This window comes from Mesoplodon mirus (assembly GCF_964341445.2).
Source record: "Mesoplodon mirus genome assembly, contig: HAP1_SCAFFOLD_483, whole genome shotgun sequence".
Lineage (NCBI taxonomy): Eukaryota > Metazoa > Chordata > Mammalia > Artiodactyla > Ziphiidae > Mesoplodon > Mesoplodon mirus.
Genome location: NW_028295501.1, coordinates 68,980 through 75,790, shown reverse-complemented (window position 1 = coordinate 75,790; position 6,811 = coordinate 68,980).

Below are 6,811 nucleotides of genomic sequence, written 5' to 3'. Positions count from 1 at the left end.
GGGTTACGGAACGGCAAGGCTTAGGGCACAGATGAGGGTACGGAAACGTTTGAGGGTCAGGCTACGTGATGATGCACAGGTCTGTGCCAGCGTACAGGCCAGGAGTAGGCTACGTCGTAGGGAAAGGTGTAGGGCTGGTGGTGGGTTTCTGTTACAGGCTAGAGTTAGGGTTAGGGAACGGCAAGGCTTAGGGCACAGGTGAGGGTACGGAAACGTGGGAGGGTCTGGCTACGTGCTGACGCACTGGTCAGTGCCAGCGTACGGGCCAGGAGTAGGCTACGGTGTACGGTAAGGTGTAGGCCTGGTGGTGGGTTTCCGTTCCGGGCTAGGGTTATGGTTAGGGAACGACAAGGCTTAGGGCACAGGTGAGGGTACAGAAACGTGGGAGGGTCAAACTACATGCTGACGAACGGGACAGTGCCAGCGTACGGGCGAGGAGTATGCTACCCCGTAGGGAAAGGTTTAGGGCTGGTGGTGGGTTTCCGTTCCGTGCTAGGGTTAGGGTTAGGCAACGGCAAGCCTTAGGGCACAGGTGAGGGTACAGAAACGTGGGTGGGTCAGGCTAAGTACTGACGCATGGGTCACTGCCAGAGTATGGGCCAGTAGTTGGCTACGGCGTTGGGTAAGGTTTAGGGCTGGTGGTGGGTTTTCGTTCCGGGCTACGGTTAGGGTTAGGGAACGGCAAGGCTTAGGTCACAGGTGAGGGTACGGAAACGTGGGATGGTCAGGCTACATGCTGACGCACAGGTCAGTGCCAGCGTATGGGCCAGGAGTAGCCTAGAGCTTGTGGGTGAGTTTTACGGCTGGTGGTGGGTTTCGGTTCCGGGCTAGGGTTAGGGTTAGGGAACGGCAAGGCTTAGGGCACAGGTGAGGATACGGAAACGTGGGAGGGTCAGGCTACGTGCTGTCGCACGGGTCAGTGCCAGCTTACGGGCCAGGAGTAGGCTACGGCGTAGGGAAAGGTGTAGGGCTGGTGGTGGGTTTCCTTTCCGGGCTAGGGTTAGGGTTAGGGAACGGCAAGGCGTAGGGCACAGGTGAGGGTACGGAAAAGTGGGAGGGTCAGGCTACGTGCTGACGCACGGGTCAGTGCCAGTGTATGGAGCAGGACTAGGATACGGCTTGGGGGTAAGGTGTAGGGCTGGTGCTGAGTTTCTGTTTCACGCTAGGGTTAGGGTTAGGCAACGGCAAGGCTTAGGGCACAGGTGAGGGTACGGAAACGTGGGAGGTTCAGGCTACGTACTGACACACGGGTCAGTGCCAGCGTATGGTCCAGGAGTAGGCTACGGCGTGGGGGTAAGGTGTAGGGCTGGTGGTGGGTTTCCGTTCCAGGCTAGGGTTAGGGTTAGGGAACGGCAAGGCGTAGGGCACAGGTGAGGGTACGGAAACATGGGAGGGTCAGCCTACGTGCTGACGCAAGGGTCATTGCCAGCGTATGGGCCAGGAGTAGGCTACGGCGTAGGGTAGAGTGTAGGGCTGGTGGTGGGTTTCCGTGCCGGGCTAGGGTTAGGGTTAGGGTACGGCAAGGCTTAGGGTACAGGTGATGGTACGGAAACGTGGGAGGATCAGGCTACGTGCTGACGCATGGGTCAGTGCCAGCGTACGGGCCAGGAGTATGCTACGGCTTGTGGGTAAGGTTAAGGGCTCGTGGTGGGTTTCCGATATGGGCTAGGGTTAGGTTTAGGGAACGGCAAGGCTTAGGGCACAGGTGAGGGTACGGTAACGTGGGAGGGTCAGGCTACGTGCTGACGCACGGGCCAGTGCCAGCATACGGGCCAGGTGTAAGCTACAGCATAGGGTAAGGTGTAGGGCTGGTGGTGGGTTTCCGTTCCGGGCTAGTGTTAGGGTTAGGGAACGTCAAGTCTTAGGGCACAGGTAAGGGTACAGAAACGTGGGAGGGTCAGGCTACGTTCTGATGCAGGGGTCAGTGCCAGCGTACGGGCCAGGAGTAGGCTACGCCATAGGGTAAGGTGTAGGGCTGGTGGTGGGTTTTCATTCCGGGCTACGGTTAGGGTTAGGGAACGGCAAGGGTTAGGGCACAGGTGAGAGTACGGAAATGTGGGATGGTCAGGCTACGTGCTGACGCACGGGTCAGTGCCAGCGTACGGGCAAGGAGTAGGCTACGGTGTAGGGTAAGGTGTAGGGCTGGTGGTGGGTTTCCGTTCCGGGCTAGGGTTAGGGTTAGGCAACGGGAAGGCTTAGGGCACAGGTGAGGGTACCGAAAAGTTGGAGGGTCAGGCTATGTGCTGACGCACGGGTCAGTGACAGCGTACGGGCCAGGAGTAGGCTACGGCGTAGGGTAAGGTGTAGGGCTGGTGGTGGGTTTCCGTTCCGGGCTAGGGTTAGGGTTAGGGAACGGCAAGGCTTAGGGCACAGGTGAGGGTACGGAAACGTGGGAGGGTCAGGCTAAGTACTGACGCACGGGTCAATTCCAGCGTATGTGCTAGGAGTAGGCTACGGCGTTGGGTAAGGTGTAGGGTTGGTGGTGGGTTTACGTTCCGGGCTACAGTTAGTGTTAGGGAACGGCAAGGCTTAGCGCACAGGTGAGGGTACGGAAACGTGGGAGAGTCCGGCTCCGTGCTGACGAATGGGTCAGTGCCAGCGTACGGGCAAGGAGTAGGCTACGGCATAGGGTAAGGTTTAGGGCTGGTGGTGGGTTTCCGTTCCGGGCTAGGGTTAGGGTTAGGGAATGGCAAGGCTTAGGGACCAGGTGAGGGTACGGAAAAGTGGGAGGGTCAGGCTACGTGCTGACGCACGGGTCAGTGCCAGCGTACGGGCCAGGAGTAGGCTACGGCGTAGGGAAAGGTTTAGGGCTGGTGGTGGTTTCCCGTTCCGGGCTAGGGTTAGGGTTAGGGAACGGCAAGGCTTAGGTCACAGGTGAGTGTACGGAAACGTGGGAGGGTCAGGCTACATGCTTACGCACAGGTTAGTGCCAGCGTACGGGCCAGGAGTAGCCTACGGCTTGTGGGTAAGGTTTAGGGCTGGTGGTGGGTTTCCGTTCCGGGCTAGGGTTAGGGTTAGGGGACTGCAAGGCTTAGGGCACCGGTGAGTGTACGGAAACGTGGGGGGGGTCAGGCTACGTGCTTACGCACGGGTCAATGTCAGCGTACAGTCCCGGAGTAGGCTACGGCGTAGGGTAAGGTCTAGGGCTGCTGGTGGGTTTCCGTTCCGGGCTAGGGTTAGGGTTAGGGAACGGCAAAGCTTAGAGCACAGGTGATGGTACGGAAACGTGGGAGGGGCAGGCTTCGTGCTGACGAACGGCTCAGTGCCAGCGTATGGGCCAGGAGTAGGCTACGGCGTTGAGTAAGGTGTACGGCTTGTGGTGAGTTTTCGTTCCGGGCTACGGTTAGGGTTAGGGAACGGCAAGGCTTAGGGCACAGGTGAGGGTACGGAAACGTGGGAGGGTCAGGCTAAGTACTGACGCACGGGTCAATGCCAGCGTACGGTCAAGGAGTAGGCAACGGCATAGGGTAAGGTGTAGGGCTGGTGGTGGGTTTCCGTTACGGGCTAGGGTTAGGGTTAGGGAACGGCAAGGCTTAGGGCCCAGGTGAGGGTACGGAAACGTGGGAAGGTCAGGCTACATGCTGACGCACAGGTCAGTGCCAGCGTACAGGCCAGGAGTAGGCTACGGCTTGTGGGTAAGGTTTAGGGCTGGTGGTGGGTTTCCGTTCCGGGCTAGGGTTAGGGTAAGGGAACGCCGAGGCTTAGGGCACAGGTGAGGGTACGGAAACGTGGGAAGGTCAGGGTACATGCTGACGCACAGGTCAGTGCCGGCGTACGGGCCAGGAGTAGGCTACGGCTTGTGGGTAAGTTTTAGGGCTGGTGGTGGGTTTCCGTTCCGGGCTTGGGTTAGGGTTAGGGAACGGCAAGGCTTAGGGCACAGGTGAGGGTACGGAAACGTGGGAGGGTCAGGCTACGTGCTGACGCACGTGTCAGTGCCAGCGTATGGGCCAGTAGTAGGCAACGGCGTAGGGTAAGGTGTAGGGCTCGTGGTGGGTTTCCGTGCTGGGCTAGGTTTAGGGTTAGGGAACGGCAAGGCTTAGGGCACAGGTGAGGGTACGGAAACGTGGGAGGGTCAGGCTACGTGCAGATGCACGGGTCAGTTCCAGTGTACGGGCCAGCAGTAGGCTACGGAGTAGGGTAACGTGTAAGGTTGGTGGTGGGTTTTCATTCCTGGCTACGGTTAGGGTTAGGGAACGGCAAGGCTTAGGGCACACGTGAGGGTACGGAAACGTGGGAGGGTCAGGGTACGTGCTGACGCACGGGTCAGTGCCAGCGTACGGGCCAGTAGTAGGCTACGGCTTGTGGGTAAGGTTTAGGGTTGGTGGTGGGTTTCCGTTCCGGGCTAGTGTTAGGGTTAGGGAAAGGCAAGGCTTAGGCCACAGGTGAGGGTACGGAAACGTGGGAGGGTCAGGCTACGTGCTGACGCACGTGTCAGTGCCTGCGTATGGGCCAGGTGTAGGCTACGGCATATGGTAAGGTGTAGGGCTGGTGGTGGTTTTCCGTTCCGGCTAGGGTTAGGGTTAGGGAACGGCAAGGCTTAGGGCACAGGTGAGGGTACGGAAACGTGGGAGGGTCAGGCTACGTGCTGACGCACGTGTCATTGCCAGCATACGTGCCAGGATTAGGCTACGGCTTGGGGTTAAGGTGTAGGGCTGGTGGTGGGTTTCCGTTCCGGGCTAGGGTAAGGGTTAGGGAACGGCAAGGCTTAGGGCACAGGTGAGGATTCGGAAACGTGGGAGGGTCAGGCTACGTGCTGTCGCACGGGTCAGTGCCAGCTTACGGGCCAGGAGTAGGCTACGGCGTAGGGAAAGGTGTAGGGCTGGTGGTGGGTTTCCTTTCCGGGCTAGGGTTAGGGTTAGGGAACGGCAAGGCGTAGGGCACAGGTGAGGGTACGGAAAAGTGGGAGGGTCAGGCTACGTGCTGACGCACGGGTCAGTGCCAGTGTACGGAGCAGGACTAGGATACGGCTTGGGGGTAAGGTGTAGGGCTGGTGGTGGGTTTCTGTTCCGGGCTAGGGTTAGGGTTAGGGAATGGCAAGTCTTAGGGCACAGGTGAGGGTACGGAAACGTGGGAGGGTCAGGCTACGTGCTGATGCACGGGTCAGTGCCAGCATACGGGCCAGGAGTAGGCTACGGCGTGGGGGTAAGGTGTAGGGCTGGTGGTGGGTTTCCGTTCCGGGCTTGGGTTAGGGTTAGGGAACGTCAAGGCTTAGGGCACAGGTGAGGGCACAGAAACGTGGGAGGGTCAGGCTACGTACTGATGCACGGGTCAGTGCCAGCGTACGGGCCAGGAGTACGCTACGGCGTAGGGTAAGATGTAGGGCTGGTGGTGGGTTTTTATTCCGGGCTATGGTTAGGGTTAGGGAACGGCAAGGCTTAGGGCACAGTTGAGGGTACGGAAAAGTTGGAGGGTCAGGCTACGTGCTGACGCACGGGTCAGTGCCAGCGTACGGGCCAGGAGTAGGCTACGTCGTAGGGAAAGGTGTAGGGCTGGTGGTGGTTTTCCGTTCCGGGCTACTGTTAGTGTTAGGGAACGGCAAGGCTTAGGGCACAGGTGAGGGTACGGAAACGTGCGAGGGTCTGGCTACGTGCTGACGCACGTGTCAGTGCCAGCGTACGGGCCAGGAGTAGGCAACGGCGTAGGGTAAAGTGTAGGGCTGGTGTTGTGTTTCCGTGCCGGGCTAGGGTTAGGGTTAGGGAACGGCAAGGCTTAGGGCACAGGTGAGGGTACGGAAACGTGGGAGGGTCAGGCTACGTGCTGACGCACGGGCCAGTGCCAGCATACGGGCCAGGAGCATGCTACGGCGTGGGGGTAAGGTGTAGGGCTGGTGGTGGGTTTCCGTTTCGGGCTAGTGTTAGGGTTAGGGAACGTCAAGGCTTAGGGCACAGGTAAGGGTACAGAAACGTGGGAGGGTCAGGCTACGTACTGATGCAGGGGTCAGTGCCAGCGTACGGGCCAGGAGTAGGCTACGCCATAGGGTATGGTGTAGGGCTGGTTGTGGGTTTTCATTCCGGGCTACGGTTAGGGTTAGGGAACGTCAAGGGTTAGGGCACAGGTGAGAGTACGGAAATGTGGGACGGTCAGGCTACGTGCTGACGCACGGGTCAGTGCCAGCGTACGGGCAAGGAGTAGGCTACGGTGTAGGGTAAGGTGTAGGGCTGGTGGTGGGTTTCCGTTCCGGGCTAGGGTTAGGGTTAGGCAACGGGAAGGCTTACGGCACAGGTGAGGGTACGGAAAAGTTGGAGAGTCAGGCTACGTGCTGACGCACGGGTCAGTGACAGCGTACGGGCCAGGAGTAGGCTACGGCGTAGGATAAGGTGTAGGGCTGGTGGTGGGTTTCCGTTCCGGGCTAGGGTTAGGGTTAGGGAACGGCAAGGCTTAGTGCACAGGTGAGGGTACGGAAACGTGGGAGGGTCAGGCTAAGTACTGACGCACGGGTCAATGCCAGCGTATGTGCCAGGAGTAGGCTACGGCATTGGGTAAGGCGTAGGGCTGGTGGTGGGTTTTCGTTCCGGGCTACGGTTAGTGTTAGGGAACGGCAAGGCTTAGGGCACAGGTGAGGGTACGGAAACGTGGGAGAGTCCGGCTCCGTGCTGACGAATGGGTCAGTGCCAGCGTACGGGCAAGGAGTAGGCTACGGCATAGGGTAAGGTTTAGGGCTGGTGGTGGGTTTCCGTTCCGGGCTAGGGTTAGGGTTAGGGAATGGCAAGGCTTAGGGCCCAGGTGAGGGTACGGAAAAGTGGGAGGGTCAGGCTACGTGCTGACGCACGGGTCAGTGCCAGCGTACGGGCCAGGAGTAGGCTACGGCGTA